Source organism: Falco naumanni, chromosome 5 (genome assembly GCF_017639655.2).
Source record: "Falco naumanni isolate bFalNau1 chromosome 5, bFalNau1.pat, whole genome shotgun sequence".
Taxonomy (NCBI): domain Eukaryota; kingdom Metazoa; phylum Chordata; class Aves; order Falconiformes; family Falconidae; genus Falco; species Falco naumanni.
Genome location: NC_054058.1, coordinates 73,140,070 through 73,163,497, shown reverse-complemented (window position 1 = coordinate 73,163,497; position 23,428 = coordinate 73,140,070). Strand labels below are relative to the sequence as shown.

The 23,428-nt window shown below is 40.7% G+C and overlaps 1 long non-coding RNA gene across 2 annotated transcripts; it reads left to right on the top strand.

The window, feature by feature from the left end:
* Window positions 1-8,518: 8,518 nt before the first annotated feature.
* LOC121089063 lies at window positions 8,519-13,821 on the top strand. Of its 2 annotated transcripts, none has more exons than XR_005828119.1 (3): window positions 8,519-8,610; window positions 8,704-8,787; window positions 12,912-13,821. It is a non-coding gene; the product is annotated as an uncharacterized LOC121089063 (long non-coding RNA). The 2 variants fall into 2 exon arrangements; XR_005828120.1 differs by lacking the exon at window positions 12,912-13,821 and adding an exon at window positions 11,247-11,691.
* Window positions 13,822-23,428: the final 9,607 nt, after the last annotated feature.

Below are 23,428 nucleotides of genomic sequence, written 5' to 3'. Positions count from 1 at the left end.
ATTGATATGACTTTCTTAGAATAAACCTCATCTTCATTAGTGAACAAAAAAAATGCATGTACATTTTCTTCTGTTTTCTGTTGTTTGGAAATAAAGACCAGTGGTGTAAAGCTCTAGGACCATTACAGTCAGCTTAGAATAGCCTGTTTACACCAGCTGAGGAACTAGCTCATAATGTTGTTTAAATATGATGACAGCCCAGAACATTTTCTGATGAATGAGTCACCCAGTTGTGGGACCAAAATTCATCCCTGACCCACTATGGCTACTACATTTATATTATAAAGAAGGTCATGGATGTTTTTATGTTGAATATGGTACCCTGAGGATTTAATTAAATAGGATTTTAAAATTATGAATACCAAAGCCAAACAGGTCATATTGGTTAATCCAGTTTTATTTTACAGTAATTGGTTACACAAGTTATTATTATATTATTTAGAACATCCTGATCCTCAGTGGAAGTCCTTGTGCATTTAATTAACCATAAGTACAAAATTACTTTAACAAACTGAAGCCATTATGGCCTCCTTATATAGTCTTTTCAAATGGAAGTTGACAACAACGTTTCATTTAAATTCTTATAATTTTGTAGTTTTTAAATGAAGAAACAAAGTAAGTAACACTGGCTTAACTACTGTTTTAGTTACTAGATTTAACTGCTCATTTTAGGTGGATATTTCATATTTGGATTTTGATCAAGTTTTTATAACTTGATTTTTACATCTGACTTTATGGGTCGCTTCACCTCCACTTTGCTAAAGCTTTCAGAACTTTACCTTTCTATTCACAAGGAATGCAGGAAATGCTGGCTGCTGTTTCTGTGTCTTTGCTAAGGTCTACAGATTTTGATAAGATTTATTTTAAAAAAGTGTAAAACTGTGGTGATGGTAAATTTTAAAGGATAAGAGGAGATTTCATCTTTACTTAAGTGACAGACCAGAAGGCCAGGCTACGTGTGCACCTCAGCTTATGGCCAAGGTGATGAAGTACTCGGTAACATCTCCTGGACCAGGCCAATCTTTTGTGCTGCTCTCGTTACGCTTTTTGAGATGCGGACTGCAGTTTTCAGTACCACTCCGGAGAAAACAAGACACTTGGATTGTGACACAGAAGCAGCCCTAACTCACAGAGACCTGACCGAGAGTGCAGGATGGGTCAGTGACAAACCCATAGCAGGAGCTCACTCCCCTGCCATGCTGCCAGCCGTGCGGGTGTAGGTAGCCAGTAGCAACACCAGTGAGGAGTTTCTTTTCAGTAATTCTTTTTGCTAACTGCATTCTGCTCCAGCCTGTTTGGCTATGAAAAGTGATTTATCTGGGTTACCATCAAGAACGCGGTGTGGTGGAAGTGCTCTCTGGCACATCATCATGTGCAATATTAAACAGTGTTTAGTCATCTGTCCGTTCACGTCGCAGGTCTGGGCAACTGTGAAACATAAGCACAGTCAAACACAAATTCAGTAGGGCCCATAAAAAAACAGGTTGCTATTTGTAATGTTGGGTTAATTGTTCTGTATGACTGAGAAATAGATGAGAATTTACTGCAGTCTCTTGATATTCGGTGTTGCTCTGTCACAGTACATTGAGAATAATGAATAGGACATTCACTTTGGAGCAACTAACATTAGTTTTCTTACCCAGGAAACAGGGAAGCCAGCTGGAGAGGAGAAAATTGCCAGGTAGATTGTCACCATAAAGGCAAAGGTAACACACTGATAATAACCAGGGGAAATATGAAGATAATAACAGAGGATGATAACAACCCAGCCGAGGAGAAGAGGGGGGTCTGGAAGATCAAGCAATCCCAAGCTGTGCACAGCTATTATGCAGATGGAGGGGCACTTCTGCGCCTGCAGAAAGGAGCCAGTTTATCCTTCGTGTAGCAGAATGTGTTAACTCCAGCCTTGTACTAAATCAGATCAGGCCTTGCTTTCTCCCCATTATCAGGAGTATGTATTTCTTGACACATTTCTGCACCGCTGCCTTGTTATTGCGGATGGATCATTATTTATCCCACTTTGTCCTCCCTCCCCCTTCCCCTTGGCTGTGGGTCTCTGCATGTTGCAGCAACTGTCATGTCAGGTATATGCATATCTGTCAGCTGCACAATGAGGAAGGATGGAGTGATCACTTCTCGCAACCGTGTTTATTCTGCTTTCTGTCTTCAGCAGGCCTGTTCACAGCGAGACGTTTTCCAGACTGCTTCCATCAAGTATCCCAGGAGGAGCAAGAGTGACCATGGTAGCCATACTGCTGCCCAGCAATGACAGAAACCTTGGATAATCTCCCTGCTTTCAGCAGCTCATCCCAGAGTAGCTTTCCTCTGTAACACACCTACTCCTTGCAGCTTGTCCCAGCTTCTTTTAGCTATCTTCCATCACCAGCAGGTGAGGAAGAGGGGCTGAGGAGGGGGAGGAGAGGAAGGTCAGGGTGGGGGGATGGCAAGGAAGAACTCCCAGCAGTGACGAGATGAAGGGGGAGCATTTTGTCCTGCCCTGGAAATCAGCTTGCTTTTAACAAGTGTTGTTTTCTATTTTTCTAATTCTCCATCAGTGGTGGCTACACAAACATCTTTTGTCTCTTTTCCAAGCCATAGTAACTTACTGAAGAACAGCTTTGAAATGGGAAATTTCCCAACATTTGTTTCTTCTTCATCTTCTTTTTTTTCTGCTTCTACTTCTTTTCTTCTTTTTCTCCTTGTCATTTTTTTTGTTTGCTTGTTTGTTTATTTTTTGAAATTACCTCACTGGCACCAGGATTCACACTCAACATATTTTCTGGGCTATGCTTAGATCAGCGTCCTAACTCGAATTTGAATGACTCATAACCTCTAGTGACTTGCTAAAGCTCAGCTTTGGGGAGAAAAAAAAAAGGTAGTTCTTTGAAATGTGATAAAAGTCATTAGGCATTACACTGTATATTTATGAAGGTGACTCACACAATATTTTGAACCTCAGAAACAGCAAATGTATCATACGATGCAGAAACTGAAAAAATATAGTGAGTGCTTTTATTAATTACTGTGCTAAAAGCCTGATGTCAGACCAGTGTCTTGCTGATACATGCACTCTAAAGCTCTGCTTTTGCCAGCAACTTTTCTTTTTTCTCCTTCTCCCAGACAAAATTTGCATTGGAGAAAGGATACAAGTATTCTCCCAGAGCGATTTTCCATTGTTGGTTACTCATTGGCAGCTTTACAGAAAAGATGGTGAAATGTGACTAGCTAGCCAAAGATTTTCATTACCATGTTCTGTTTTTACTAGAAGTCTTGGGAAAATTTGGGTCATTGACTTTGTAATGATAAGTCTATCTCCTCTCACACAACTCCTGCCTGTCAGAAAGGATGATTCAGGAGTGGTAGGCTCTGTTCAGAACCCCTGATGTACTGAGAAAGATAACCAGAGGAGCAGCAGCCTGGGAATGCTTGCAGAGCACAGGCATGGTAAACATTTTTGAACTGAACTCTTTGTTTATTGCTTTTTGTTTCCCCTTCTAATGGTTTAACCACAGAAATTAAGGGTATGCAACAATCTTCCGACTGCTGCAATAGATCCTTTAGCTCAGGTAATGCAAGTGCTTAATATTTAATGCAGAGAAGAAAAGTTCTGTCCACAGCTCTCCCTACCAACCCCTGTTATTTATATAATCCGGTTATAGAAATTCTGTCAGCACCATGCCTTTCTGTCATATTAAGCTCTCTAATAGCAAGAGCTTATTAACGTGTGCTTTATTAGATTCTGTGCCTTTACAACCAAGTCATTAGACACGACCATTATCCTCATCTCCTTTCGTTTCTGTCTTAAGACCCATCTTCACCATGATACCCATGCTTAATGAGAGAGCTTAAGTAGACAGGCTGCAAGTGATTCATTTGTATCCCTTGCCCACTTGTTTTATGAAATAAAAAAATAATCTTTAAAGCTTCCAGCTGAATGCTCAGCCAATAGTTTTCATGATCTTGTGTTCCAATTAGTCGCCCTCAGGTTCAGCATCCTTCTTGCACACCGCTTTCTGCTGGCCCCAATGTGCGCTGCTATTGTCTTGACTGGAGTGATTTTGAGGCAAGGAACATTTCCTGTTTATGTTCATACAATAACCAGCACAGTGAGGGCTTTAAACTAATTGGGGCCTCTGGCTGCTACTTGCTTACTACCAGTATACATTATATATACATCCAACCAGTTTGGAGAGGTTAGTGAGGAGATTCTGGGTTTTGCATTGTTGCTCAGTTTTGCCACTCCTGCGCAGTTGTTTCATATTACCTTCATTAAGAGGCAACTGCAATGCTCAGTTCAGGTTTAAAGATGTGGCAAGTACTTGTTTTTAGAGAACTCCATATGCAGACACAGCTACTTCTGATTTTACTTAGAAAAGGTAACATAAGGGGAACCTCTATATACATTGACTTTTTGTGCAGTAAAATAACAACAACAACAAAAAAAAAGGATTTCCTAGGAAATAGATATTCTTTGTGGGTTTTTTGTTGGGTTTGGGTTTGTATTACTTGTCCTCATCCCCCCTTTAATTTTTAAACATAAACATTTCTACAGATCTGCTAATACTCTGATCTCTCTGAAACATTCATTAACTTAACTAGCTTTACAAGGGCTGTATTCTGATAGAACTAAGAGGCAGCCTTTGACTTCAAAATAGTTCTTGAATCCTTCTTACTCTGTTTCTATTCCATCTGACAGTCTTCGCTGAGGCTTTTCAACTTAGTCTGGCAGGTTGGACTACACCAATAAAACCCTCTCAGAGGGCAAGGGGGAAATGGTCTAATTTATGTGTAAGAGTGTGCTTTTCTGCTGGTGATTTTATGCACTCAGTCCTGGTTAAGGAATCGTTCACAAGCATAGCAGTGCTTCTAGAAATTAGTAAAATCTATTGGTACATGAAATCCTACTTTAGAAGTTGTGCCTCACAGATATTAAAAATGAATCTGTCATAGAACCATGAGTAGAGCTTTTTGCAAAGCATTTGTTTGATGTATAGTTGCTCCCTAGAGAGAAGAGTATCCAAGAATGAGCTCTGAGTAAATGAGTGCACTTGGCACATCCTAGAATAATGTCAAAGCTTTGCTGGCTCCAAGGGGGAGTTTTGCTTTGACAAACCTAGTTCTAGTGCCTTTTGCTTACAATGGATTCAGGGAATTTGGAAATATATGAAAAGAATATATCAGCACAATGATACCTACAATGAACAGAAGGCATCCATTAGCAGGCAACAGAAAAGAACAAACAAGTTCTTGTTACGGTTTTCTTAGAAATTTGGGGTTTTTTTCTCACCTGAATGTATCTGTACATCAATCTCTCCAGCAAACAAAGAAAAAAACTCCAGTTGAACTCTGTCAATACAGAATGATCCCAAAGTGCACTTTCAGAGGAAACTGTGTTATGTGTTATTATTTATATTTGTTGTGTGGATGCAGGATGCTCTGCCTAAAGTGTATTCGTGATGGGAAGAGCTAAGTCTAACAGCTTGTTTTTGAGTCCTGTGGCTTTCCAGAGGAATCAGTCTACATTTGGCCCTGAGATAACTTCCATTAAGTCAACCAAAGTAAACACTGCTCTGGAGCTGCGTGTTTCCAGATCATTGAAATGCTAAATGGAAGCACCTGGTGGGTGAATTGTTTAATGCAGGCATAATTGATGGGTGAGAGTGACACACGGCCAAGCCTCACTGTGCCCAAGCTGGCCGTTAGGCAGCTGGGGTGGGGGGGGGGTGGCTGAGGGCAGGTGTGCCTGTGTAGCCGACCTGCCTGGGGATTTATTTCTTCAGGTTGCCTAGTGACGCGATGCAGATGCTCATACTCCCATGGCACTCCCAGCCTCTCCAACTCCTCACAAGGGGCCACTGGGAAGACTATACGATGCTCTCAGAGTGCAACACAAACCCACGAAGAGAAAAACAACAAACAGCCTCAGAAAGACTGGGTGTCACTGCTCTCAAAGGTAGGGGAGTCCTGCCTGTATGGACATAAGGTGCCAGTCCCCTTTGGTTCTGCTGCATAAAAATGTGTGGATTAAAACCCATGACCCAAAGCGCTGAATGCCTTCAGTCCCCACTGAGTTTCCTTCTCTGGCAAACGGCACACTGGCAGGGTGGCCCATGGCATCTTGCAGGATGTGACCCAAAGTGAGCATCTGATTAGGACCCATTACCTGAATGGTCCAGTCTGAGCAGATTAGCTCCAAATTAGGATCCAAACACTAAGGAAGTGATGGTAGCATTCCCTGAGAGAGTCAGTCTGATAAAGGTGCTGGTGCTTTCCTGGGATCATTTACTTTTTTAAAAAAATAACTAGCTCTTCATATAAAAATATGTAATTTATCCTGGAAGAAAGGAGCTCAGTTTTCTTCACCTGATGTGTTCTAACTCTTCTACTGTTTTACAGGTCATGGGAACCACTGCAGAATTCTGTGGCTCTAAATTAGAAGAGCAGTTCCTCCAAAGGGTTCTTGGAAGTGCCTGCTCTGCTCTGGAGAGCACTTTGAAATCTGAGCAGCTGGGAAGAACCCACCTTTGCAGCCTTGGTTCCCACCACTGAGGCACGGAAAAGTGCATGGTTTAACAACATGCTCACTCCTGCAGGTAGCTACCTACCTACCTACCTACCTTCAGCTAGATGTCTTTGTGAGAAGTTCTGAAATACCTTCTTCAGATGCTTGAATTAGTTAAAAGCTACATATCAAGGTGAGCTGCCACAGAAGATGTACATTACAGTCCTGAAGTTTTCAGTCCTTTAATAAAGCTAGTTTAGATGGCAGGGTTACTTCTGTCCTGGTGGAACTGCTGCGGTATTCCAGGTCCAGCAGGGCAGCTGGATACTGCAGTGCATCTCATATTGATGGAATTTGGGTTCATGGGAAGATTACACAGAAACTGAACACGTGGGATTTGCTTGTACTGCCTCTAAGACTGCAATGGAGGGGTCCCAAACCTGCCTGTGGGTGAGGCACTTCTAATATATTCTTCCACTGTTTGATCATCGCAAACATATCTATGACTTTTTCTGAGCCATAAAACACAGCTGCAATTAATTTTCCAGCCAAGGTGCTTGGAGAGTATAACACATATTTTTTTACTTTCTTGCACTAAAGTTGTCTCAAGCAAGTTAAAAACATTGGAAGGAGTAGCTGATTTCTGTCACTTAAAGATGAATCTCAAATTGACTGTCCAGAAGCACATTGTATGCAAATTCCTAACACATATAGCCTAACTTTCTGCACTATTTTCTTTTGCAAAAAATAATTTATTTGCAAAATATATATAAGCAGTATTAGCACTTTGAAAAACATACAGAAATGAGCTTTTATTTGCAAATTAAACACTACGAGTGTTAGTCAGTAAAATATTGGCTAGTACTCACGTGTAATTAAAGTATACAGACTTTAGAAGAAAGAGCGTGTTTATTTTATGGGAAGAAAACAGACCTTGTAAAACATCTTTTAAGAGAAAGTTGTTTTTCTTAGATGCGAAAATGAATATAGGAATCTGCTGTCAACGATAAACAGCAGATTATAAAGGCATCAGATTGATTCAGATACCAAACCCAAAAATGTGATCCTGGGAGCCCTGTTTAGTAGCTACTTAAGTTTAGACTCTGAGGACCTCTTAGATTTTCTTATTCTGAAATTTTTCATAAGCTCAGAATTAAACTTTTGCATGAAAATGAGTTATACTTCACCTGGGAGGTGTTCTGCTACAGGAAAAATCAGAAAAAATACATTTACTGAAGATACCTGAGTTGTAATAGACAGTTTCCTTTCTGAGGTTGTATCTACTCCTAAAATAAGTTTTAAAAAGTATTTGGCTGTTACAATGTCTGTCTTTGCATGACACTTTTCCATTCGAACCTGTATGCAAACATAAGCTTGCAAATGCAAATTTCAAAGATGTTTTTAATGCTATATGTTGATAATGTCATGGGATGCTCATTTATTCCAGAAGCATTTCCAGTCAAAAAGAATATGCAGATGTTTTCATTCTAACTCATCTTTATTAAGGTGAATAATTTGTATATTACAGTTGGGAGAAGAAAAGTAGATTGTAACATGATACCAAAACAAGTGGTTTTTAATATCTCAGGCGGTGTTCATTTCTGCATGAGGTACCTGCACACATCTCTTATAGACCTACTGAAGCATTGTATGCATTTGTACTTCCTGGATTTGTTCTCCTCGTGCTTTATCTAAAGCCTGATGAGTTCAGTGTCCATTCTGACTCTGGATAAGGTTCTTTTTTATTTTCATTGTCTTTGTCTAATCCTTAAATTTTGAGAAGCAGCATACCCTTTCTCACCAGCTTCCCCCAGCTGAGCAGGTGCTGAAATGTCTGACTCCTGTAACTGCTGCTGTTGTTTCTGTTAATTAGGCCAAAGCAAAATCTATTCCTTTTTTTTTTTAACAGGAATGGGGCAGAATGATACATTTGTCCTCAAGGGATATGTCCATTTTCTATGCATGAATGAACTATCCAAAGCTTTGCCTAGCACATGTGTCAAACACATTTGTCTCATTTAGTAGAATAATTAAATCACAGCAACTTGTATTGTAGAAATAACAAAATTTTTTTCTAGATTAACTAATTTCTTTTCTGGGAGGAAAAGGTGACAAAAATCTTACATATAGAAGTTCTTAAACACGGAAGAAAGTAAGCATATCTTATGATTCAGAAATTGTTTTATTTATGTTTTATTTAGAGGAAAAACCTTGTTGACATCAAAGCCTTTGGATATCTACTGGACACTGAACTTGAGATTTCCTTGAAGATACTGACTACATGTGTAAGTTCAAATATTAATCAAATTCCTATTTCAATCAGTTTTTAATTTCAGCACCCAAAGCTGCATAAATGTATTCATGAAAGTGCTATAAGGAACTACAAGGAACAGAAATATTTGCAGGGTCAAGCCATTAGGTTATACAGTAGTTTGGCCTATGACAATTTGAAAATATAGTACTTTACTTTTGGAAAGCATTGAAAATATCATTGTGCATTTATCAAGCTTTCATTTTTTAAAAAAAATCTTCAATAGTGGGTTTTTTTATCATGTTGTTATCTGTGGCATTTCCATTGTGAAATGCAGTCTTTGCTGATAAATAGGCACTCACAATTCTGACACATTTTACTGTCAGTGGAGAAACCTAAGAGCAGAGTCTGCTTCCCCTAATATTTTAACTGCTTGATGTTAGTGATTGTTGCAGTATTCTGCTGGGTCAATTTTGATTAGAGTATGACATCTGGGAGAAAAAAGGTAAGAGTCCCCAGAAAAGTTAGATGCAAATAATAATGTCATCACATCAAATTCATATTCCTTTACAAGTCTGAGATGTTAGCAGTAAAGAAGTGTGAGGTTGTCTGCTGATTTAATTCTGCTAGTGCTAGAAAAATAGATATATGTAAGTTTGCAAATTTGTAGGTAGCAGGGAGATTTTTATTTTAATGCCACTTCAGGGAATAGTTATATATAAGCACCGCATGATGCATTCATATTTTCTGCTGAAACTCAGATTGCTGACATCAGTAGTTGTTGGAATTGAAACTTATATAGTAAAACCTGCACTGCAACAGTCCAAAAGCACTGCAGCAGTGAGAAGGAGGGATGCGGTCAGGAAAATATGAAGCACTCAGTCAGATGCCCCTAGAAGCAGTGAAAAGAATTCCACTGATCAGGAGTGCTGGATCAGGGACTGAGGAAAAGATATTGGGATAAGGAGAAGAGAGTAAGAAGAGAGAGAGCAAATGTCAAACTACTAGGATAAGGGTGCGGGCTCAGACCCTTCCCTGTCCCCAGTGGCTTACCTCTGTGTGTGTTGGCATGTGATTAAGAGAGCATTTTATTCAGGTTTATAAATATTGGTTGCTTTTTACATGTTTGAATACAGACAAGGAGTTTTGCATTTTGGATATAATCTTCATTATATTCGCTGCAAATGCAGATGCCTGTATTTTGATTCCATTTTTCCATTCTTGCTTTAGAATAAAATTAGCAAGGTCTCATTTTTTGGCTTGTGGTTATAGTAGGTAAGTGACAGGTACCTATCGGTCTATCAATGAACATTAAAGAAAGGAAAAAGGCTGGATTCTGAGCCCAGGTTGGGGATAGCTGCTGAGCAGGATTGGTTCTTTTCTCTGTAGGGGAGACAGGCTAGTAAAGAATCTAATTTTGGGAGCTGTGCAAATTATTTATGTCCTCAAGCATATTTTATGCAGTTGCTGAAGTAGATGACTCAGTTTAAAGTCTGCTTGGAGACAGGGGTTTAATGTAGATGGCTCTTTGCTTCCTTAGGCAGCCTGTGTTCCTACCTGCTCCTGCTCAGGGGAGAGCTGTGAGGGGGTCTGTGGTGTGTCTGCATCTGAGAGGCTGCGGGAGACTGGAGTAACATACATACATGCAAGGCAGCTGGAGAGCTAGTATCACATCTTGATGTTTCCACGTGAATTGAGCCCAAGAAAGGTTTGATGTGGTAGAAACTGAAGAAACCTTACTATTTCTTAAAGATTTAAGAACACCAAAATTCTTGAGCTGATGCATGGGAGAGTTAATACATAGTTTGGACACTGGCAGCATAGCCTTAATTTTTGCTGGATGTTGTGTAGCATGTGCTGTATTCTAGGAGGAGTTGAAGGAGCAGCCGCTACAGAACATCCTTAAGCCCATAATAAAAAATTTGAGAAATGGAGCTGTAACTGTCCCATGGTATTTTAAAAACAAACTGTGAAAAGAAGCCTCAGGAAAATATTAGTTTTCTCAAAAAAACCTGAAGTACAGGAAAAAAAATTCCGGTAATGGTAATATTTTGATGCAATGTGTGAGGTATTCATTTTTCTAAAGAAAAGTCAGAATAATTTGTGAAAGTTTTTTTCCCAGCTCTGGCAATAAAAAGGACATCTCTCAGATCTTCATTAAAAAGTAAGCTGATCAAAATGGTTTACATATTATATGCCTTTGTTTAAAAAAACCTTGATTGTATTTCTGTCTGTAATGGATATTTATCTTTCTCTGTAATTGCCTGGCATTCTGGTTTCAATTTGACTCTGGCTTTGTAGAACACGCAGTTGATAAAACATAAAAAAAGGGAGTTTGACTTGAAAATAATAGTGAGTTCTCCGTTCACTGGAAGTTGTATGCTCACCAGACATTTGAGAAAATGCTTCCTTGTCTTTTTGGTTTACTGGGTTTCACTACATATTTCAGCGCTAATTGCAATAACCAAACCCTTAACTTTGTTTTGAGATCAGAGGGACCTCAAGGATGCTTTGAAGAGCTCACGACCAGCTGAGAGACAGGGAAGAGCCATGCTGCCAATGTTTTCGAAATACAACCACACGCTGCATTTTTTCTAAATGTTGTAGACACTGCAGCAAGGGTGCCTACTGGGGATGATCATCTGAGGATAAGTTGAGCCTTCATCTTTATTAATACAGTTATTAATACAGAATGATTGCAATTACTTTTTCTGAAAAGGTTTTATTTGGTTAATGAAATCCAGGAATAGGGTTCGCTAACAATGCCCTAGGGCTACTTTGAAATTTTAGTTGTGCCTCAAATGCATTATTCTTAAAGAAAAAAGATCTCCATGTATATTTTTATATATATTTGGTGTAAATGAAGCACCTACTGAATAAATTGCAGCTGTTATTTTCTTAATATGATTAGGATTCCTTTCATTAAAAAAGCTGATTTCTAATAAATGGACCCTCTGAGAAAAAATATTAAAGGACACATTGTCAAAATATTAAATGCTCTATTTTTCAATCATGCTGTGTAACTAAATAACAAACTGAAAAGGGTTGCTTCGTCAAAAGGGGAACAAAAAGCACCATCAGAAGCTTCAGTGCGGTATTTACCAAAACTGATATTCAAACTACTGAACTGTTAGACAAAGGATGCCATAAGAGGCCACACCACTGTCATCTTGTAGCAGAATAAACTCACCTAGGAGCACCAGCTACAAGGGGCGCAGAAGAAAGACTGCTTATTCTGTGTACTGGGTCTATGAATTAATTTAGTATTTAGGTACTCAACATACATAGCAAAGACACTGCTGAATCTAGGCATCCTGGATGATAGGAATACATGGGGCTAGAGCTAGAACATTAAGGATCACCTAAATAGGAAGTTCGTGTGGGATATCTTTATTTGCAGTCAAGCAGTGTTTGGATGTCCAGGAGGGATGGGAGCAAAACAGAATAGAAATTTTTCTGATTAGTAATATGCTTATAGAAAGATAAAGTCTTAAAATCAGAGTCTTACAGTCTGAGGTCTTCTTTTGGTAACACCTCTTGTGAAAGGTGAGGGCAAGAGGCTGAGAAGTAACAGAACAAGGAGCATCTGCTCCAAGGCAGGAGTTACACAGTGCAAATCCTGTAATCTCTGCTCAGGCTGGCATGCTGGAAACAAGCAGAATAATAACACTTTTTATCACAAAAAGGATGATGTGATAACCGAGAGAGTGCATATATTGAAGACTAAACAAACCTCAGATACTAAGTTAGTAATAATAATTTTAAATTGCCCCAAAATTACAATTGCATCATTCGGCAAACTGGTGAGGTGACTGAGGGAGTGGCAGTAACAGAACACGCTCCCAGTGACCAGTCCATACAGATAAAAATAAATCTAAGGCTAGAATTAGGCATTTTATTTATTAAAGTGTAAACATCTGTGGTTAGCCTAAAATAATCTGAGTGGCTCCTTTCAAACTTCTTTATCTTGAACTGTATGGTCCTGCCTTCACTGACCATTCGGCATGGATATATTTGGGGTTAGATTGTTTTTTTTGTTACAGAGGTGGTCTGGTTTCAGCTGGGGTAGAGTTAAATTTTTTCTTAGTAACTGGTGTGGTGCTGTGGTTTGGATTTGGTGTGAGAATAATGTTGATAACATTACATTTTGTTTTTCAGAGAACCTATGGTCCTGAAAGCGAAAATGAAGACTTGATCCAGAAGGAAGAACTGAAATTTAAAGACAAAGAAGTTCTCTGAGAAATGAGCCCACTGTGAAATGATTGCTATTTCTTGTTAGTATAGCAATGGTGCTAATTAACTCCATACAAAGTCCCAGCATACTTAAAACTCCCATGTCCACCTGGTAACACAAATATGAGCCCAGTCAAGATCCACCTTATTAGTGGTGTGACAAGCACCCTGCAAATGCAAGCACACAGCTTCCAGAGACGGGCTGCCCAGCCAGGCCTGTGCCTGCCGGAATGGCCAACATGCCTGTCACCTACCTTTATTACTATAAAGGTAGGTGACAGTATGTCTCTATGTGTATGTCCTGGTCACCTGAGGCTGTCCTTGCAATCAAAAGGGAAAACCAGAAACTTTGATGGTGGGATATAGCCGGTTGCTGATGACCAGAGACATTACGTTTTGGAGTGCAAATTTTTCATAAAGGGAGTCCAGGATTCACTAAATTCACTCGGTTGGATGCGACCCATCACCCATGAGTGTTTAATTAGCCTTGGCTTTTACATACTGGTAGCAAAAAGTCATCTCTGTCTGAGAATACTGCCTGTCTATTTAGATAAAGAAGGAAAATAATAGTTTGGTTACTTCCAGGGTATCCAGAACTTCTGCTAAATAAACAAGACTTGGAAGTATTGTGATATTTATTTAAATCATGCTCTTCATAGCCATTTTTTTTCATCCAACATCTTCTGCTGGTATTGTCATGGAGACCATGGCTGTTAATGTCATGCTGTCCTATAATATACACAGAATGAGTATTGCATCTCATAATTCATAAAGCCAAGTTTATACAGTGTCACAATCCTCACCTCACAAAGCAGAATTATAGCTGTACTTTTGTTGACAGCTTTGAACTTTGGACATTTACTGGCTATGTTGCCGACAAAACTGAGCAAAAAGATTCAGTGCTTAAGGTTACTTATGCATGTTCAATATTCATTTGTTCAGTAGAGAAAAAAACAATCCACTTCAGTGGATTTGTTTTGGTTGTAATAAAGAATACAGTCCAAGTAATCTCAGCGCACAGAACAGCAATGTAATTGACAGCTACATAATCAGTGCAAAGTGTGCTCACTAGTATTGGTCAAATTCCTTTGGGAATTCGAACGTATAGCTTCTGCACAAAATCCTTTGGTGGTGACTCAGACTAAGACAGATGACTTTGAACTGGGAATGCACTGACAGGCCATTGGCTTGGCTCAGGCGCAGAACTGGTATTCTCAGGAAAGAGACAGTAAAAATGAATCTTAGACAAAAAACTTAAACCACTATAACTGCAGAAGTAAGACCTCATTTAGACATTCTAAGTCACACCACGTGTATGACAGGACTATTTCCTCTTCAGCGACATGGCTCTAACAGTAAACCACAGCTTCATTTCCTCTTTTACCTAAGACATAGACATCAGAGACAAAATCCAGCAAGTCCTTTTGCTACTCTGCCATAAAAAGAGAAGATCCAAATTTCCTAGGACAGGACTTACTGAAGACTTAGAGTACACAGCTTGAAATACTGTCCAGCCATCGCACTAGTTTTATTCCTAGATACCTGATCTAGGTGAAGATGTCCCTGCTCATTGCAGGGGAGGGTTGGGCTGGGCTACATGGCCATTACAGATCCCTTCCAACCCAAACCATTCTGTGATTCTGTGGGTATCAGCTGTATGAAGCCATGCTTTAGAAAGGATGGAAAACAAACTCCTCTCTCCCTGGGGAATCCAGGTACATTACCTAGGATGTACCAGATAAACACAAATGAACCAGAAACACCCATTCACTGCCTTTAATCCGGCTTTTAAGTCACTCGCCTGAAATGTATTAAATATGAGCATTAAAAGGCATGAGGTGTGAAGAAAATGAGCAATGAGCATTCATATTTGTGGACATGTATATCATTACAAAAACACAGAGAGGTGTTTCTTATATTCAAGCAATGTGATCAGCATTGTAAAAGACTCTACACCAAACTACATAGGTTCTGTGGACAGAATGAACTGAAAATCTGAGGAGATAACAAAGACTATAAACATGAAAAAAAAACCAAACACCAAACCCACTGCTAATTAATTTCTGAAAAAGAGGTGCATATTCTAGGGATAAATAGATGCAATTATATTAACACTTCCCAGGCTCTTCTAAAACATTGTAACTACTTACAATACCAGAATTCCATTGCTATATTTCCAACTTGGCAGTCTTACAAACCTTGTGCAATAATTTCACCCAATATTTATCCTTTCCTAGTGATTCAGCTTGATTCAACCTCAGCCAAATATCGCTCTTACAATTCCTTTACTTACACACTGGAGCACGCTTTTGCACTCTGCAAACAAACTAGGAATACTCATACTCATTTTACGATTCAATTGCATAGGATTCTCAAACTGTTGTAGAGTGAAGTCCCAACCCTAATTGGGATTCTTTTATAGAAACATTAAGAACCAGTACACCAGCATTGCCAGCATCTTGGCTGGTACTGACATGTGAACTGTGATGGTTTTAACAGATCTCTGTCCCCTAAAGCCAGCTGAGGCCTTTTTGCATACATTCACAAGTGGATGACTATCAATGAGAGTTATGAGTGCGCAACCATTTACATAGGCTTTAAAACCTAGCTATTTAATTTAGTTGCCTAAAGGTAGGGATATTTATTTTGGCTGAGTGATCTAGGGTTATGAAAAAGGAGATTAAGTAAGATCATATTGCCCATACAGTGTTATGACCACACTGAGAAAAATATACTCTGCTCAGCAACATCAGAGAGCATGTAAATTCATATGTGAATTGCTGTGTTTTATGGAGTGCAATCCAAGTAACTTACTGCGGTGTCAGAAAGATGCCTTTGGTGATAAGCGGGTCCGATAAAGTTAATTCTGTAAACAAATATTAAGTAAAAACTACTGTCAGAAAAACATGAAGTGCTCTTTCCCTCTCCTTCTCCTGGAAAGTCTGTCCTTTGGCAGGCAGCTATGCACACTGTGCAATTCATCTGGCTTGAAAGGACAGCTGATGTCACCTCCTGGCCAGCTGGCAAGGTGTTACTATTCGCTCAGGCGCCAGCACATTCCTCTGAGAGGGAATAAATCAGACAACTGGCACCTGTGACACTGATGTCCGTTCAGACATTTCTCTGTTCCTGTAATTTAAGCTGTAGTGGAAGGGCATAGTAAGGATCTCTCTCCTTTGTTGTAGCCCCTTGCCTGGAGAGCTTTTCCTTAAAGGCTGTGAAAACAGCACCTTGCAGCAACCTGGCGTGGAAAGTCCATTCCTCCCATACATAAACAACCAGGACAAGAAACTTCTCAGAAAAAAGGAGAAAAATGATGAATTCCTAGGGATTGACCTGACTGCACATGGGAGCCATGTCAAGCAATAGGCTTCATGTATATCATGTAGGCTGTGATATATTTTCTTCTTTCATTAGTGTATACTTGAAGCAGTGCCTATTTGAGAAGAGCCCTTCCTACCTTAACATATAATTAATAGCACAATGGGAAACAGGCCTGTCAGTATCAGTGGTCTGGTACAAAATGCATTATCACTCCGTATTTCCTGACCGCTTCCAACTTTAATGCCCTCTGTAAAGATGCATTAGACTCGAGTGAAATAAATCCAAGTACACCTGACTCCCAGAGCCCTTCATATATTTCTAATACATAATAGCTAGAAGCTGGCAAATGAAAGACAGTGCCTGAGGCTTCTGAAGCTTGAACTAAGCCCAGTTTTTATCCCACTTATGTGAGAAATCCTAGTAATTATCACGTACAGGTTGAAAAGATTTGTGCCAGACAAAAAACCCCATGAGAGTGCCTGACAGCTTCAACCAAAGACTGTGGCTTGAAATCACAACCACCTTTTATACCAATAATTAAGTATTTTAGATTACATAAATTTTAATATGGATAAAATATATCAATAGTTACTTTAAGTTTTTAAGGGATCATTTTATTTCTACAGAGACATACACAATTCATAACATCTGGAATCTAAAGTAGTTCTATGTTTTTGACCAAAGTTCTAGCAGCTCCAAGGAATTTTCCCTGCACTTTTCTGTTAACCAGGCTAAATTACTGTGGTAATACAAGTGACTTATAGTGTAAACACTTGAACAAATGGCACTGTATCTTCTGACCCATGATATACACTCTTCTGATGCTATGCTTCTCCTCCTGTGCTTCTACTCTGCTGTAGATATAAGGTATTTTCTTCCCAGTTATGCGCTAATGGAAAATGTAAACCCTCTTTAATTCCAATTGCCTCACATTTTCTCTAGGCTAAGAACATGCACAGGGTGGTTATAAAAGCTGTGCTGATGTGTGTGAGACACTGCCTTCTTCTAAGGGTCTAAGAAAAGGAACGGTTGTGGGAGCTTCTACTTATTGCAGACAATCACAGCCTGTAGCACTGGCTCAAAAATAGGCTTGTCCCCTGACACAGTGACCTTCTAAACATTACATTATGGTTACACACACTCTGGCCTAATGAATATTCAGTTATTCATCTTGGAGAGCCCCTGCTAAGGGTGCAGGACATTCAGATGTAAGACACCTGCATAAACCAGGGAAATTGAGCTGGAGCCCAAACACCCAGGCTGAGCGGGCGAGTCATTACAGTCCTGGTAAAAGAGGCACCACCAGCTCTGGGCTGCCTGCTGCATCTGACATTCTTAATGCATGACCCAATGCAAAAAAAATGTAGATAGCAGATATCAACGATAAATATGGACTACCTGCAGGTGGTCTAGCACAATTTGCATTTGTGGCTCATTAAAGGCGTAACATTGGTGTGCTAGGAACATTGTTCTAGCTACAAATCCAAAGCACAGCATTTTCAGGGCTGCTATGGGGAAAGTTATCTCCATCCCAGCCAGATCCAATATAACCACAAAGATATCAGACATTTCTGGGGCACTTGGAAGTGACCAGGTGACTCACAACAGATCTTCCAGCATGCTTTGACCTTCTGGATTCCTGAGGTAGCCTTTTGTTTAAAAATGTCTTCCCTGACGGACTCAGAATTGCTGCCCAGGAACCCTGTGGCTCCTGCTTCATTAACAGTGACCCAACTCCAGCATACTAATGATGGAAATACCACAACACCTAAATGGACTTTAAAATCTTATTCTTTGCTTCTTTGATGATTTAAGGTCTTCCAGGTAAACCCAGAAACAGAGCTTTTGTTTCCTGAGAAATGGTTCTGGTGGAAATTTAAAGTAAACAGGTGAAAAGGTTTCATTTACGTTTCATTCACGTTTCACCAGGACCTACAATGACAAGTTTATTTAGTCATTTTGCTTGTCTGACCTTCCCCCTCTATCAAAGCTCTATAGGTGATACCTAGAGGGACTAAAGGAACATTTTGGATTATATAGTCCTTTGTTCCTGTCAATCAGACCGTCCACAAGCTCGGTCTTATTAAGACTGAGGATTGTTTTAGTCCATTCTGCGGTTTTAAGGCTTTGCCATTAAAATTTTAATAAATATTACCCTGAATTTATTCTTGAACAGTGTATATGTTTATCCCGTACTGGAATTGGTTAGAATGTGCAGCTCTTCTCCCTTGATGATATTTATACTCCTTTTCTCACTTCGCTCATTCTGCCTGTGTATTTTTAGGAAACAAATCAAAACTCCTCTCAGCTTTCTCTTTACTATGCTAAACAAGCCATGCTCTCATACTGTCCTCTCATGTGGCAGTCCTTCCACCATAATATTACTACTTGTAGCTGGTTTCTACTCTCATCTGATGAGGTTTTCTCTACCCTATTCTCATTTTTCAGTCACCACTTACCTGGATCATTAAGGCTCAGCTGATGAGCCACCACATTCTGCACCGGCACTCTGCCTCCCGCAGGGTGGGCTTGCCAAGGCAGGCTAAGGTTAGCGGGAGTTAACAATAATAGTCTCTGTTGTTGTAACATTTGCATTTCCTTTGAAAATCTATATTAAACATAAAGGAACATGGTACAGACACACTATAGACCAGAAGGTTCTCAGTTCAGTAACACGTACATAAGGGTCAGTCAGTAGGATTAGATTTACTAAGCACAGATAAAAGGCACAAATAGAAAAAACTGATGGGGTAAAGCTTTGTCTCCCCTTGGCAGCTTTCTCAACAATAATTTAAATTCTCACCTCGTGGGAAGAAATCTCCTCAACATAATTCTTTTTAGTTATTATTATTATTATTATATATGTATGTATATATATGTAAGCCATTTTCCGTCTGGTTTAGGTGCTGTGTGAAAGAAAGACTCCTGTCTCTTCTCTTAAGGTCCTTGAGTAAAATAATATGAATGATCTCCAGCCGTCTACCTTCCCTTAACATCAGGGTTGCAGAGAGGTGCACCGTGTTCTGCACTGTCCTAAAGACAACCCCTAGGCTGGTTTCAAGACCAAAACCATGTACCGTGCAGACAATGATCTTGCAAACTCAGCTTTATAAAAAAACCAGACACTTTCTCTGAAGTATACAAAACACACAGCTCTTAACATCTTGATGTATTCCTCTATGTAGAGTAGGCAGTCTATAGGTTTGCCAACTTATGGATGGGCAAGGAGCTAGGAAAGAAAAGTCCAGAGGCTTCTCTTCAGACAGTATGTAGGTGCAGCAATTAAGTTTTGGCCACTTTTATTTTGTGATTTTCTTCTTTATCTGGCTCTGTTCTGCTCAGCATTTCCTGAGAAGTAGCAGCAGCACATCACTCATATAATTCTTGGCTGTTTGCTTTCTGCCCACATGATCTGTAACTGTAACTGTGAAGTTGAACAATCCTGCTAAATTCCTTTCTGAAGGTTCTCAGCAAAGCTGTCAGCAGGACCAGAAGCTCTGGGATTTCTATGTACAACCTTAAAACTACATTGTATTTGGTTTATATTTAGTTTGTATTTAGCATCATATGAGTCAAAAACAACATTTAAACAAATAAACACTCAAAGTTTAAAATCTGAAAAAAAAATGGATGCTCTTAGTCCTGTTGCTTGCCAAGGAAAATTTCTGAATTATCAACAGGAGTGTCAGGGACTTTTAAGCTCTGTGTTTGCTATATGAATACAGATTAATTGGTGCCTACAGGGTCTTCATGTAAACACTCACTAATCTGTTAAAAAAAGAAATATGAATGATCCTGCTCACTAATAGGAATTTCCTCAGGGACGTCAGTGAGAGTTGGATCAGGCAATAAATGCTTAGAGGTTCTCTGTTAAACAGCAACAGAGACTCCTTATTGTGGGGGGTGGTAGTTTTCTACCAGTAATATAGAGTAAATGGTTTGATAAAGTTTTGCTTTTCCCAGTAAACATCAAAAGATAATGAGACTGTGGGAGTTGGGGTTTTTTTTGGTTTTTTTCTTTCCAGATTTTCAAATTACTATTTCTAGCCTCCTACTATGTGAAATGCTGGAAGATTTCACAAGATCTTTGCATGATCTTTCATCACTAAAATCCTTCCTTAGATCTTCAGATATTTATTTCTATGTGCCTGTGCAGAAACTACAAGTTTTACAAGACCTCTGCTTTAATATTCAACAATGAATTTTGACATTCTGAACAGAAGCAAGGTAGATCTCAAAATGATTGAGTAATTTCTACTTTCACATTTGTAGCTAAGACGTTGAAGTGTCATGGAGAAAAAGACCAGGACTATGATTCTGTGGTCTGCTATTTTTTCTTGGTTAAATAATGATTATTGCATGCCTAGGAGCTGTGCGAAATAAGTGAGGCCTTGTTTTATTTTTTTCCTGAGATGGGTTTGAACAGCAAGCAGCAGTCTTTAACTCATTAAGTTGCAGTAACTACAAGTCTTGAGGACTGAGAGGGCCTTTGTGGTGTTCATGGAGTGAGTTCTCTTGGAACATGTTTCTGGACACATGGAGGCAAAGAAGCTCATTAGGAACAGCATGAATTTACCAAGGTAAAACATGCCTGGGGAACCTGATTGCCTTCTACAATGAAATTACCAGATCTGTGGATGAGGGGACAGCAGTACATATCATTAAGCCGGACATTAGCAAGGCTTTTGCCACCATCTTCTGCAGTGTACTTGTATTCAAGATAGGATGATGTGGGTCAAAAATTGTTTGGATGGTAGGGCTCAGAGGAAAATGGATAATGGTTCTTTCTCTATCTGGATGCTGGTAAGAAGCAGGGTACTACAAGTGTCTAACCTAAGACAAACGCTATTTAACATCTTTATTAGCAACCTGAAGAAGGCAACGGAGTGCACTCTCAGCAAGTCTGCAGATGATGTCAAATTGCAGGGACTGGTGGGACATCAGCAGGCATGCTTGTGCACAGGGCTGCCATTTGGAGGGACCTGGACAGGCACCTAAGAAGGAAGAACTGCTTGCAGTGCTGCCAGCTAGAGACTGCTTGGCTAGAAGCAGCTCTGTGGAGAAGACCCTGGGGGTATTGGAAGCAAGCTGCACATGAGACATTGGTGCACTCTGACAGCAGAGATGGCCAAGAGCTTGGACTGTGTGAGCAGGAGCATGGCAGTAGAGCAAGGAAAGTGATTATTCTCCACTCATTAGACCCTATCTAGATACTGCATCCAGTTGGGATCCCCAAATCAAGAAATACATTAACAAACTGGAGCAAGTTCAGCAATGGGACAATGAGATGGCTGGAGCATCTGCCCTGTGAGGACATGCTGAGGGATGGGGCTTGTTCAGCCTGGAGACTGCTTCAGCCCTCCCATACCTACAACGCATTTAGCGTGAAGATGGAATCACCCTCTTCACAACAGACATACATTGAAACAAGAGGTGTACAGAAACTTTTTCTATGTGAAGACATTCAAACAGTGCTACAGATTGCCCAGAGAAGTTGTACAGTCTTGTCCTGGTTTCAGCTGGGACAGAGTTAACTTTCTTAGCAGCTGGTGCAGCGCTGTGTTTTGGATTTGGTGTGAGAACAGTGTTGATAGCTCACTGATGTTTCAGTTGTTGCTGGGTGATGTTTACAGTAAATCAAGGACCTTCCAGTCTCTTGGGCCTGGCCAGCGAGACGGCTGGAGGGGCACGGGAAATTGGGATGGGACACAGCCAGGACAGCTGACCTGAACTGGCCAAAGAGGTATTCCATACTATATGGTGTCATGCTGAGTATATAAACTGGGGGAAGAAGAAGGAAGGGGGGGACATTTGGCATTAGGCCGTTTGTCTCCCTGAGTAACCATTACGCGTGATGGAGCCCTGCTCTCCTGGAGATGGCTGAGCACCTGCCTGCTCATGGAAAGCGGTGAATGAATTCCTTGCTTTGCTTTGCTTGTATGCGTGGCTTTTGATTTACCTATTAAATTGTTCTTATCTCAACCCTTGATTTTTACATTCCTTTCCGTTTCTCTTCCCCATCCCCCTGGGGGAGGGGGAGTGAGTAAGTGGCTGTGTGGTACTTGGTTGCTGGCTGGTGTTAAGCCACGACAGGTCTCCATCCTTGGAGGTTTTCAAGACCTCAGAAGCTGAAGCTCTGAACAACCTCATCTGATCTCATAGCTGGCCCAGCTTTGAGGGGCTGAGGGTGGAAGGAGCTTGCTGGGACACAAGGAAGGACCTAGCAGCCAGGGACATCGCCCCTAGCCAGGAGCAAGGCAGGCAGGGGGACAGTCGGGGCAGCCCCAAGCACTGGGCACATCCCTGGGGATGTAGACGGGGTGAGCTGAGCCGGGATGTCAGCTCGTGGGCAGGGGCACAGAGCCACAGCCTGTTCCCAGTCACAGACACAGGGGCAGTGCAGCGGGGCCTGGGCTGTAGCTCAGGCAGGGGCCAAAGGCAAGAGCCTCAGCTGAAAGCAGCCCCCTGGGCTGGATAGCTGCCGATGCTTCTCCCCATAGCCTGGGGGATGGGCTGCCCGCCGCAGGGTGCCTCTGCGCTGCCCCCAGCCCCTTCCCCAGGCCTGACCTCCTCCAGGCCTAAGGGTGCGCTCAGCACCCTCGCACAGGGGTGACTTCCAGTGCCCCCTTCCAACCTGAGTTATCCAGTGATCCCGCCACACACACACACACACACACACACACACACGTAGATTTTAACAGTGGAGTTGTTCCTGTCTACCAATGAGCTCTTCAGTGCCTGTGCATGATGCACATTCATAGCAGGACAGGGAAAGAGCAGGGAGAGGAGACCAAGAAAGTTAAGACGACACCTTCCTTGCTGACAAATAAAAGGCTTTTAGAGAAGTATCAAGTTTTGAAAGAGAATACTGCTTCTGTGATACTTACAATATTAGTTGGTCATATGTCACAATGTCCCAGCAAAGGAGATAAGCATTGCGATGTCTGTTTTGGGGGCAGGAGAATACAGATGCAGCAAACCTGTGAGGTGTGGATATATGAAGATGATATGGTGAGATAGGGCTGGACCGCAAAGCCTCAGGCTAGAGGTAGGCAGCAAATGGGCCCTCAACTACTAATCCAGCCAAAATGTACAGCAAAATATTAGTCATGCATCCT